This window comes from Strigops habroptila, chromosome 21, assembly GCF_004027225.2.
Source record: "Strigops habroptila isolate Jane chromosome 21, bStrHab1.2.pri, whole genome shotgun sequence".
In the NCBI taxonomy this organism is placed as follows: domain Eukaryota; kingdom Metazoa; phylum Chordata; class Aves; order Psittaciformes; family Psittacidae; genus Strigops; species Strigops habroptila.
In genome coordinates, this window is record NC_044297.2 from 2,199,178 (window position 1) to 2,212,112 (window position 12,935).

General features: G+C 43.9%; 1 protein-coding gene across 4 annotated transcripts in view; it reads left to right on the forward strand.

Annotated features, from left to right (window-relative positions):
* Positions 1–12,935, forward strand: part of SLC23A2 (solute carrier family 23 member 2) — a 59,770-nt gene that overhangs the window by 8,969 nt on the left and 37,866 nt on the right. The window contains exon 1 of one of the 4 annotated variants that reach the window (XM_030509927.1): positions 6,052–6,818. The exons of 2 other annotated variants lie outside the window; for them this stretch is intronic. The gene's annotated coding sequence lies outside the window, so the exon portion shown is untranslated. Of the gene's footprint in view, positions 1–6,051; positions 6,819–12,590; positions 12,817–12,935 lie in introns of those variants that run through there. One more of the 4 variants, XM_030509928.1, reaches the window with a different exon arrangement.

Here is a 12,935-nt window from a genome sequence, read left to right on the forward strand (position 1 = left end):
TGGAACAGTTTTGTTGCTCGCAGGGATGTTTAATGCATTAACATATAATTTAATGCATTCTTAATTAACTATTTATGTATGGGGGGAAATCTTCAAAGCTTTTGGACTGAATTACAACTCCGTGTGGTAACATGTTACGTGACGTACAGGTTAGCTGTCAGCAGGGTTTCAACGTGTCCTAGTCACCTCCTGGCACTACTCCTTGTCCCAGTTGAGTCAGAGGACTGAACTGGTAGCGTCACCTTAACTCCTCAAGCTATGAGTAAGATGTACAGTGCATGTTTATGAGGAAGTAGATTGTGATAGATGTGTGTGTGAACACTTTCACCTCAGCCTGCCTGAAATGCGAGTACAGGAAGTGCAGCAGCAAGTCTGGGTAAGCAAAAGCCTGTCTCTTAAAAACACTTCTAGGCTTGTTGTGCAGTGAGTAAGTTGGTAATTGGTCGACTTAACATGTGTCAATCAAATGCAGGGCTGGGTACAGTTGTTTAGGATGTGGGCAGAGAATAAGTAGTGCTGGTTTAACTTAAAAATCTTTAATGGCAATAATGACTTAATTTTTCCCCGTGGCTGTGGGAAACCAGACTGTGCTTCGTGGCCAAAACTCATGGGACAAACCAGTTGGTCAACAGTTATCAGTGGTTATAAGAGTAATAATGTTGCTAGTATAATAATAGCACCTATTATTGCTAATATAATTAATAATAGCACTTATTATTGCTCCGTGGCACCACTAGGTGATCTACTTGTGCCCTTCCTTTTGCCAGTTTCAGCAGGAATCAATTCTCTTGCTGTTTTGGGGGTTGGCTCTAGGTAAGGGGGTTCTAAAGCCCAACTTGCTTCTTGCTATTTGAGCAGATGTGCTGGGATAGCACTCACAGGAATCAGGGGTCTGAAGCCAGAAGATCCTTGGCCTGCAGAACTGAAGGTACTGTGTAACAGCAGAGCTGCCTGCACGAAAGCCCATGAAGAATCTCACTGCCTCTCCCCCTCAGCTCTTGGAAGCCTTGGAACGTTTCCTTTGTGAGTGGTAGCAACTTGCTGATTATTCCCAGGAAAGACTTCTTGCAATAACCTTGAAGGAGTGAAAGGTCGCTGAGCAAGGGGGGCACAACTCTCCCAACTGGATAATTAAAGAGAAAATTAAAAGTGGGCTAAGTTGGAGGTTGACTCGTGGCCATGCTTTGAAGATTAAAAGGGCTTTTTTCCTTTCAGCTGAAGGAGGTTGGGAAGAAGAAGGAGTTGCGGCTGCAGGAGCACTTGGGCAGTGCTGTGAAGCTGCATTTGCTGTTTGCTTGCTGAATTGTGAACAAAATACCAGGATCACAGAACAGGAGGGTCGTTATCTGCAGTTTCACCCCCCTTTTTAGAGACATTTAGTCTTGCACCTAAAGTTTCCAACCTGCTCACTTGAGGGAGTGCAGGTGGATTTTTAGGCATCTGAGCAAATGGCATATGGAATGCAAAATGATATGAACGTGTTTTGTATAAGCAGGTTTTGCCTTTAGGAAGTGAAAATAATGACATTTCACCTACAGGATGGAACTTTCCATGTTCTTTGCACTGCCCGTAGCAAACTCAATCTACTCTTTTCTGTGCAGAGATTCAGCCTGCGCTTTCGAAGCTATTTGCAGTCACAAAAATGAGAGAGAAAACTAAAATAGGAGCATGCTAACAGCAAAATAATGCCAAAATAATACCAAAAAATGACAAAATAGCTACTTCAGCAGATAACAGCAGCAGATGTTTCAAGTCTACATTTAGCATCTGAATTTGCATATCTGCTGCCTAGCATTGAGCAGGTCAGAGCTGTCGGGCTGCCAGGGGGTTTTTGCTTGTGGCTAGAGCCTGTGAGTGCACCTGGGATGTGCTGCTGTGCTCTCTTGTTTGAGACATGAAGGGATTGAAGTCCTAGATGTGAAGTCTTAACTGTAAAGTTGAGTTTACAGCTTATTAGGTGTAGGGTTATTACATACTGGGGTTTATTAGGTCGGTTGTGTTGTTCCCTTGGCTGAGTTATTGCATACTTGAGTTTGGATCATCATTTAAGCGCATGATCATAGAATCAGAGACTGGTTTGGGTTGGAAAGGACTTTATAGATCATCTAGTTCCAACCCCTCCCTCTAGATACGTCTAGAAATTGGGGGGCAAAGAAGAATGGTTTGAGCTTTAGGCTTTAATTCCAGCATACCTGGAGCTCCAGGAATGACGTAGGTGTCTGAGGTGGTTTATGGACATGGTGGATACAATCTCAGGCCACAAAAAGCACATTCCTTTGCCTTCATTTTTGAAGCCCTTTGATCTGTGTCTTTGGCTTCAGGACTCTTTTGTTGTTGCTTGGAAATGATTTCTTATTTCTTGCCCAGAAATCACCCATAGGTATTTTTGAAGGCATTTCCACCTGGTAATTACTTCTTTAGAGAGAAGAACCATTGGTCTGCTTTGATGTCCATCTCAGACCCTAGACCTTTCTTACAAGCATTAAGAAACCCTGTAATACAAGCTGTAACTGACTTGAGGATTTAGGAAGAACAAAAATTGGGCATAAAGCATTGTATTCTCTATCTGGAAAAGTGGAATTCACTTGTGGACTGTCTCTAGGTATCCTTTTGTGAGGACAGTGTGTTTTAAGGAGTTGAGTCACCTACAAGAGGTCTGTGCCCAGCACTGTGCGTCCCTCATTGAATTAAATGGTAAGTGAAAGCAATTTCAGTAATTCTTTGTGATGCAGCATTAGGGAAGAGAACAGATGTTTGCATATTAAAGCATATCTTCTGGTGAGTGCTTTTCTAAGGAATTTCTAATTCAATAGGTTAATAAATGTCTGTATAAGATCCAATGTAATGGCTTAGTCTTTCTGTTGTTCTAAATTGTGGGTGGAAGTGAATCTATTTATTCTAGTATGTGATGCTGGTTTATTTTTTGCTGAATTCTATGAAGTGTATTCTGGAAGATGTTCATGAGAGGCTGCTGGATAAATTGAGTCTTTTCACTGATGGTTACATACTTGTGATGAATTTGGTAGGAAGAAGACTTAAATTAGGAGATAGCTACAAAAATCCCTGGCACTGTTCAAGGCCAGGTTGGACACAGGGGCTTGGAGCAACCTGCTCTAGTGGAAGGTGTCCCTGCCCATGGCAGGGGTTGGAACTGGATGAGCTTTAAGCTCCCTTCCAACCCAACCCATTCCATGATTCTGTGAAATGAACAAATGACGTTGGAACTCTCATTTAGCCAGCCTAAATGAAATGAGGCATCCCACACCTCACCCTCCTGATGAAACAGGATGTTCTTGCCAAGAAGATGGATCTTTTTCTGACAGCGGTGCTCTGAGGAGGTGCGTTTGCAACATCTGCATGCTTGTGAGGCATCTGCTGTGCTGGAACCAGCTGCTTTAAGATAAGTGGTGGAACAGAGAACCTCTTCTTAACAGTTTCTCAGTGACTGCATCAGACTTGGCTTTTTGGTGTGTGTTTTTCTTGTTATTACCTGCAATACATGAACGTTCAGAGGAGGGATTTCATTACAGATGTTGGAGTCACAGTATTACCAGGTTTGATCCTGTGAGATAACCATTGTGTCCATCCCTACACACACAGTGGTTTCAGTACAGTGGAAATAGGTGACTTCAAGGAAGAATTTTGTCCTTACTCATTGCTGCCAAACTAGGGGGGGTGGCCTCAGAGTAACTATTCAAACTCAGAACATTGCCTGTATGGTGTCAGTTCACAGTGTGTCTACCAGCAGGTATTTGTAATTTGACTAGTGCACTCTGAAGGATTTGTTTCATCCTTAAACTGAACACTGTGTCTGAGAAGAATGCCCCAAATTATATTTTCTCATAATAATCCGAAGTGAACTCCTCCAAGGAGGAACATTTTCAAACGAGAGAAATCCTCCCATCAGTTTGAATTTCTGATATTAAGCAGGTAATCAAAATGATGACTGGCTCTGTAGGATCATCATGACACCGCTTCCTGCGCTGAAGCAGAGCAAGAGAAGTTGTCTGCTGTGATTTCACTTCCCTCAATAAAGTGCAGCAATACATGGAGCTGTTCATCCGCTCACTCCTGCCTGGTTTTCACACTATTGCAGAGTTTGAAAGTGAAATAATCCACTGGCTTGAAGCAGCAGTCACAAGAGTTATGTCTTGAATTAACATTCATCTCGAGTAGGGCGGTGATTAAGCACCTTTCACTGCAAGGAAATGGAACCAACCAACCTGTGATCAGATCAGGCTGTCGATCACAGGAGCTGGGTTTTAAGTGAAGGCATCCAGATGAGTGGGTGGTTTATTTGAACTGAATTATTGAGTGTAAATACTGAAGTAGTCACAAATAAATCTTCTGAATGATGAAATTCTCTACTCCACCAGTGATGAACTTTGGAGTGATTAGTTTTAATGGTAAGGTAAATGGACAAGTCTTGTTTAACAGGATACTTAAGTCGTGTTACTGGCTTTGAACTCAAGTATACTTTGATATTCAGGGCAAGCAGCATTTGAGTCCCTGGCATTGTTTAACGCAACTATATAAAACAAGTTCTGGACATTGGAGTAAAAAGCAAATAGCTGATTTCTTCCAAAACCTTATGGTTTTGTCTTGCCATTGATCTCTTAGTCTTGTAGCTCCCTGTGAGCACATCAAATGCCTCGAATCGACAATAATTTCCAGCATATTCCTCAACAATCTTGTAGATCAGTAATCAGTCTATGGAGCTGTGGTACAGCAGTCGATGTTTTGTGGTCTTAAAACTTAAGATAGTCTTTAAACTTATAGTCTTTTATAGTCTTAAAACTGAAGATATAGTGATGCTTGAATTAAGGGCTCAAAGTTTTCTCCATATTGAGCTGAGATGATGTTTCTCTTTGTGAAAATATTTGGAATTCGGAAGAAAAGAGCAGAAGAAAGAACCTAATAACTGGAAGAGGAGCAAGCAGAGGAGGAAACTTTTCAACACCTCTTTGCGGCGGCGCTTTAATGCTGGAACATAACGTGGTTTTCTGTATGCACACATTGCATAAAGTGATCAGTGGAGATAATTGGCTTTCTTCCATGCATTCTTAGGAAGTGATGAATAAAGAGTATTGCACATAATAAGTGTCAGCTTCCAATTAACTGGGCCCCATTCGGTAGCTGGTTCTTTGATGCAAGAACAAGCACATGCCGATTTCTGATGTGCTGATGATTTGCAGCTTTCAGGTCTTGACAATGAAGCAAAGCAAAAAAAAAACCCTGTGACGATCTCCAAGCTTGTGTAACCGGCCCTTCTGGCCAGCGGGGGGAGCTAGATGGCGCCAGCGGCACGGCTTTGCTCCCAAATTTGGGCTCAAAAGGTGTGTTTCAGGTAAAGCGAGCTCCTTGTGCTGCGCTCTTGGCCGGCTCTCAGTTGAGTAGTAACCTGGTGGTTTGGTGCTACTTTCTGGTGGCCTATTCTAATTATCACTTGTAAATATCATAGAATCCCAGCCTGGTTTCGGTTGGAGAGAGCTTAAAGCTCCTCCAGTTCCAACCCCCTGCCACGGGCAGGGACACCTTCCACTAGAGCAGGTTGCTCCAAGCCCCTGTGTCCAACCTGGCCTTGAACACTGCCAGGGATGGGGCAGCCACAGCTTCTCTGGGCACCCTGTGCCAGCGCCTCAGCACCCTCACAGGGAAGAACTTCTGCCTAAGAGCTCATCTCAATCTCCCCTCTGGCAGGTTAAAGCCATTCGCCTTGTCCTGTCCCTACATCTCTTGTCCAAACCCCCTTCCCATGTAGCTCCTTTAGGTATTGGAAGACTGTTACAAGGTCTCCCTGGAGCCTTCTCTTCTCTGGGCTCAGTTGTAGAAGCAGTGGTATCCCATTAATAGTGCAAGCACACCGTGTATTTGGAGAGGTGATTACTTACCTCATGGGATGAGGGGATCGTGTACAAACTTGATGGCAAACTTAAGGCAGGGGCTGTGATGTGACGAATGATGAAGTGATGTTTGGGACTGTAAGGGCAGCCTTAAGCCAGTGCTGTTGTGCAGAAAGAGGGGTCAGGGAGAGAAGATGTACATGGAAGGACTGCACGTTGCTTCATTTTTGTTGTTGTTTCAATCCTCTCACTTCTACTCCTGTGTCCTTTTCCCTCTCATTTTGCTCTGCAGCCTCAACATCCCTGTTACACAACGTTTTCCATTAGGGAAGTGAATGTGCCTGTCACAAGTTATATTGTGTGTTTTCAGTTTGCAGCGAGGTTGTGGATTGCTAAACCTTACCTTATGGAACAGAGCTTTGAGATCTGGGACCTCTTCAGAACTGCCTAATTGCTGCTAAAAATACTTCCATGCAAGTTGCACAAGGGAGGTTTATGGAAATGGAACTTGGTGGAGAAAAATCCTCATCCTGATTACAGCTTTGGAGTCAGGCATGTAAATATTTATGCAACTTGAATTTGGGGGGCCCCAGCTGGGTTTTCTCCTCGTAGCATTGTGGGTTGTGCAAAAGGCTTGGACCTCCTCCTTCGGGAGGATGCGTACGCACTCCGCTGTTACGCAGGGACTGTCCGTTCGCTTACTCGTTGGAACCGACAGGGTGTAGTAACAGTTTCTGACCGTGTGGTGTCTTCCCACAGTTCAGGCGTTGTGTAACGCGCAGAGATTGTGATTGGGCACAGGACAGTTATACAATGGAGTGAGCCCAACCAGCTTATAAAAATCCTCCTTCGCTATGTCTGCATCCTTTCAGGCTGCAGCTTGCAGCTCGCGTGTTGCACTCAGCAGAGGCTGCAAGGAAGGAGGTGGAGGAGCTGCCTGAGGCGCGCTCTAGAAGTCAGTGCAGGTTTCTGGAGGTAAGAGCTGCTTTGAATTCAGATGGTAATGGGGATGATTATGAAGATTCAACTGCTTTAGTGTGGGCATTAGAAAGTAAGGAAACTTAAACCTGCCAAACCCAGGTTTGTAGTAAGTTAAGTTTCACTGTCTTAAAAGATTTGAGGACTTCTCATTTTAAAATGAGAGACTCAAAGGTCTTTCCTAAAACAAAAGTTTTTTTTACCCTCATTCCTAAAAAAAAAGTTCCTAAACTTTGTCAGGGGACAGTTTCCTAATCTTTAGCTTTCTTTAACTTTTAAAAGGAGAGAATTATATCCAAGGTTTTTGTAGTAAAAAGGAGTTTAAGAATGCTTGACCCCAGGAGTACAGCGTCTTGGTTAGTCTTTGAAAGCTTGAATTCCACATCTTTTTATGAAGTTCTGTTAAACGGAAGTGAAATATTTAGTTCGAGCCAAGCCGAATAGATCAACCCAGTGTAAAGTTTTCAAGTGTGTAATCAGCTACTGGTTTTATATTGCTTACTGGACTAGAATCATTCTCTTTCAGCAAGGAGTGAGTATCTGTTTCAAAAGCAGCCGTAGGAATGCCTAAGCCTTTGGAAAGGAGCTTCGTATTCAGAGTTGAAAAAGTTGGCTCATTCCCCTGATTTGCTTAATAAATGGAATTTTTCCTGGATGAGTCTCTAACTTCACCTTTGTTTTAATGTGATTAAGGTCTTGGAAGAAAAAGAAAAAGTAGCTTTCATCAAAGTGCCAAGTAGAAGTACAAAGAAAGCTGAGAAAAGACCCGGTGCGTGCTCAGGTTGCTTTCGGAATGCAGTGAAGGAGCTTAATGAACTGTGTATTAATATCCATAATGATGTGGAGGTAGCTGAATTCTGAGGTTATTAATGCTCCACAGGGAGACCAGAAGGACTGTATACTATTATAAATCAGATGAATGTGTGCCATAAACAGTGAGAGAGGTGTATTGTGCTGCAGGTAAGACTATAAAGTAGTGATGTGTTTGATAAAGAAGAGCGATACACTTATTTCATCTTTATTTACTGCGAGCATCATTGTTACCTAGAGAACACTGCAGGTGTCATTTGATATCAGTCACTTCGTGTCCAGCTGTAAAAGTGTTATCTCCTAGATCTTGCTTCTGTGAAATGTTATCTTATGGCTTCTTCTGTATAGTTCTTCCTTGGTCCTTCATTAGGACTCTCAACAGAGACCATCGAGCACGTTGCTGGGATCTCATGTGGAGGGTGGTGCATGTGCTGCACAGAAATTGGGTGAAACTGTTGCCTATTGGAACAAGAAAATGAGAGGAACAGGGTGAAAGATGAGTGAGGAACAGCTTGACCAATGTTTTTGGCCAAACACACCTTCAGGTTGACCTGTGCTTACTGGAAATACTCATATTCCATATATTTTTGTTTAGAATCACAGCCTAAATAAGCTCTTACTAAATAACTCAAGGAGCCAAACATGTAGTGTTTGAAAGCTGTGAGATGCTTTGTTAAACGTCTCAGTTGGATTTAAGTCTCTTCTCAACAAGCTCATTCACACAGGAAGTTAATGAGATTTAGCTAATGTGCTTTAAATCAACGGAAGGTTGGAGCTCGGCATAACTTTCCTGGGTGTCTTTGTACAGACATGCCCTAATAATGTTGGTCAGTTGTTAAGACATTCCGTATTGGACGGCAGTCAAAATACCAACTACTTAAAAATTCATTAGTGCCTACAAAGAAGGAAAATGTTTGTGCTTTGAAGACCTACTTTGAAGTGAAGGGAGAAACTAACTCAGGACCGAAACTTCTTAAAGCGCCCGTCAACCCTTGTGGTTTAGAACCTAAAGGTGAGGTGGTTTGAGCAGGTTTAGCAGTACTTTGTTTCTACAGTAGGTAAAGGGAGGTGATGTCTGTCTGTGTAGTGTCGTGTTAGGAATTTGAAGCATAATTCTCTGGTTTAAGTGTGGATGTAGTTTGGGTTTGAGTGAAGGGAGGGGGAGAATCTTCTCTGTAGCATTTCAGGACATAGAGTCATAGAATGGTTTGGGTTGGAAAGGACCTTCAGATCATCCAGTTCCAACCCCCTGCATTTCAGTGCAGTTTCATTTCACGGCTGCAAGAGGCACCTGGTAAAGACAAACCACGAGTATTTTTCAGACCAGAGAGGCTCAGTTTCCAAATAGCCTGAGGAAAACCTCTCCTCACGACTAAAGGGGGAAGACGTTTTTTTACATGTAGCAACAGAAGATTCCGCGCCGGTGCTGTGCAGCGTTCTGCACGTCTGTAAGATGATGAAAATCCCATTGGAAGGTTCAGAAGATGCCCTTTGGGCACACCTACATAGCTGGGCAGTGTGGAGCAGAGGACCTTGTGGGCGCTGTATCCAAGTACCAATCTGGAGATGTAAGAACTCGTGAAGCAATTGAACTTGCGGTTGTGGGTCCGCAGACAGCGCTTTGGTTGCATCATGTTAACTACTTGTTGGCTCGCTTATGAGGTACTTGTTGAATACTTTGAAATGGGAAGGACCTTTTTGCTTTGTAGGAAAACATCAAGCAACTTTCTGGACAGCTTTGAGTAGTAAAGTTGCTACTGTTTTGATTGCTTGTGGTTTGGTCATTGATATTTTAAACCCCCTTGATAATGTATTATTTGATTTTTAACAGTTTCTCAGAAACACATTTTTCAGGCTTCTTGTATTTTAGATCTAAGGCAGAAGTTGTTCCCTGTGAGGGTGCTGAGGCGCTGGCACAGGGTGCCCAGAGAAGCTGTGGCTGCCCCATCCCTGGCAGTGTTCAAGGCCAGGTTGGACACAGGGGCTTGGAGCAACCTGCTCTAGTGGAAGGTGTCCCTGCCCGTGGCAGGGGGTTGGAACTGGAGGAGCTTTAAGCTCCCTCCAACCCAAACCATTCTATGATTCTTTTTCCCTAGTGCTGTAGAAGCAGTATTAGCTGCTTGGCCTAAATGCACTTTTTTAAACACTAACCAAAGTAAATAGGGTGCACTTATTTCTGCCTTAATTTCTTCGTAGCTGTCCAATGCTACAGGAACTGAGCATTTACCTGTAGTCTCAGTCTGCAGCGTGCTCGTTCCAGAAAGAGCTCTGCAGTGCTCACTGTGTCGGGTACTGATGTGTGGGGTTTAAAACTGGCTTTATCTTCTGCTCAGACTTGGTACGTTGTGACGATAAAATACCCTGATGTGCAAAGGGTCCAGGTCCCTTCCCACGTCTCTGTCACCAAAACCACAATCTCGGATGTAGAGGATGCCTTGATTTGTCTTTAAACACATCATGTGCCTGGGTTTGAGATGCCAGACACTTGAAACTACTCCTGGAGATGGGGGAACTCCAGATGTGCTGCTGCAGTTGAGGTTCTTCACCTCAAGTATTTTGAGCTTATTTAAAGTGCAGCTGAAGCTGACCTCGGCTGGTGCCAGCTTGGACAGCTGCTGGCTGAGCAGCACCTCTGCTCGAAGGAGAAAGTTGTTGTTCACATGAGCCTGACAGCTAATTACAGATAATACATTAGAGATTGTAATTAGGCTGTCACCTTGATTTGGTTCTAATCTCCTCACTGTATGCAACTGAGCTCTCTTGGCTCTTCAGCCATCTGTAAAAGCCAAAAAGGTCCCGGATTGGATCTGACCATGGTTCCTTCCTTGGGGTGGTGCGACATGTGCTGACCAGGTGCCATACCTCCATTAGTGCTCCTGCGAGCTCTTCCATCCCTGTGCTCTAAAGAATGTTCTGTTTCATTGCCTGCTTGTTTTAGAACCATGCCTGTTGTGCTTCCTTGGTGAATATTTCCCTTGCACAGCAGTGTAGGGCCACCATAAGTAGGTCTTTGTTTTTCCACAGTTGAGGTGGAGACGAACACAGGTACTGATGTAATTCTGTTGGCACTTCTACTGTGCTAAGAGATAGGAGGGAATAAACTTACCTTTCAGACTAGCTAGGGTTCTCCTTTGTAGGATTCTCCTTTGTAGGGGTCTGCAAGAAACCTGGAGAGGGGCTTTGGACAAGGGACGTAGGGACAGGACAAGGGGGATGGCTTTAACCTGCCACAGGGGAGACTGAGATGGGATCTTAAGCAGAAGTTGTTCCCTGTGAGGGTGCTGAGGCACTGGCACAGGGTGCCCAGAGAAGCTGTGGCTGCCCCATCCCTGGCAGTGTTCAAGGCCAGGTTGGACACAGGGGCTTGGAGCACCCTGCTCTAGTGGAAGGTGTCCCTGCCCGTGGCAGGACACCTCTAGGTCTGCTTATTGCAAATGTGGGTCCATGAGCTTTATAGCATTGACAGTGCAGCCTGAACACACTCATTGCTTCCCAGCTCTGGTGCTGCCAGTGTGACAGCGCCTGACAAATTGTGCACTCTTCTAATGGATGTTAAAACCCCCCCAAACAGACAGAAAGGCCCCAACAGGCTGTTGCCCCAAGCACATTGTCTGGAGGTCACATTGGTTTTGTTTTCCCCAGTCTTTGCTTTGCCAAGCTCTGAATTCAGATGTTAAAGGCCCTCAACCATAGCATTGTAGAGATGATGCTATTACAGCAAATCTGACTTATTGGGTTTTTAATATCTCTTTTGTAGTTGTTGCTGGGTGTTCTCAGACTCACATGAAAAAGTAGGGAACATTTTTTAGTGTGGTTCCGCCAAAAACTATATCAAATGATGCTGCTTTTAAAGAAAACAACGCATCCAAGGGAGAAGGTGTCTATATTACAATTGCCTTTAATGGGTTCATGGTTCATTTTTCCTTTCCATGTTAATAAGCTCTTTATGGTTCTCTCTATTTCATGTCCTGCCCAAGTTAACTCTTGAGTCTAGTAAGAGATGAGTTTTCGGAGTGTCTTTTAGACTGATTTCCATGCAGTTTGGTACCTTGTGAAACAGAAGCTTTTCGTACAGCCTGTCTTGGTATATGGGCAGGTTTCTCTGTAGTAAAACCTTTGTTGTGTACTCCAGGGTATGTTTTTATTTGTAGTAGAGGTTCCAGAGTGATGACTTGAAGGCAGAAGCTGCATCAAGAAACAGAAAAGCACGTTTAATCGGTTTTGCATTGTACATCTCCATCTCTGATGGTTCTTACCTCTTTTTCTTGCAGTGAGCTTTGAAATGCACTGGAACTTGTTTAAACAAAATAGGAGCTCCCTTGGCAAAAGAGAAAATGGGGTATTAGTGGTCAGGAAAAGGCAAAGTATGAGAAGCGCCAGGCACTGCAGTGGCTCTGTGTCCTGTCCTGATGGTCCCAGATCTGGAGGGAGGTTTGTGTGTGGAGTAAAGGCAAAGGTATCGAGGTGCAGAGTTTTCCCTGGCTACGAGGGCTTGCCTCTGGTGAACTTGCACCTGGACTATCCCCTGCAGTTAGCTGCTTGTCTCGATACTCATCTTATCTAAACCATTGTAAACCCATGTCAGCTTTTGGCCTTCCTGGGTTAATCATGTATGAGCAGCAAGATAATTTGGTCTAGAAAGAGCTGAATGTTAATCAGTGGCTTGGTTGGAAATTTCACTTGTAACCTTTCTGTTTGATGCAGGGCATTGCACTGGGTGCACCTAGCTGATGGTGTATGAGGTTTATCTCTTTCTGTGTGACTCTATAGCTTCAATGAGTTGGATTAGTTAGGGAAGGCTATAAAACATCAGAGTCACCTCACTTAGCTATGCTCGGTGGGTCAGAGGTCTGATAAAGTTTAAGAGTGATACCTTTCAGCTAACCTGATGTGCTGCTGCCTAAAGATTTCTGGTTCAGTTTGATTGCAGAATAGAAGTCTTCTGAAAATCGCATTAGTATCTGTTCCATGAATGCAAGAAAAGTTTGGAAAGTTGTTCTCCTTGTTTTCCTTGAACCCCTTCCCCTGACACATGTATGCGTGGTGTTAATGTGCAGGTACACGTGTGGACACAAACACACCTTCCCTCTCTCTAGGAAAAGCAGCTGATGAGGCAGGTTTTACCTGTTCATTTGGAGTCGCTGCTCCATCACCATCTGGGAACCCTCATCCAACCACTGCTGTTGTAGCTGTTGTTTCAGCTCTCAAGAATTAATCCAAAGTGCAGCTTGTGTGTGTCCTCTCCTGCTGGAGTTCTCAAGACCAATTCCCAAGGAAGGATCCCATCTTCTTTGAGAAGATAGT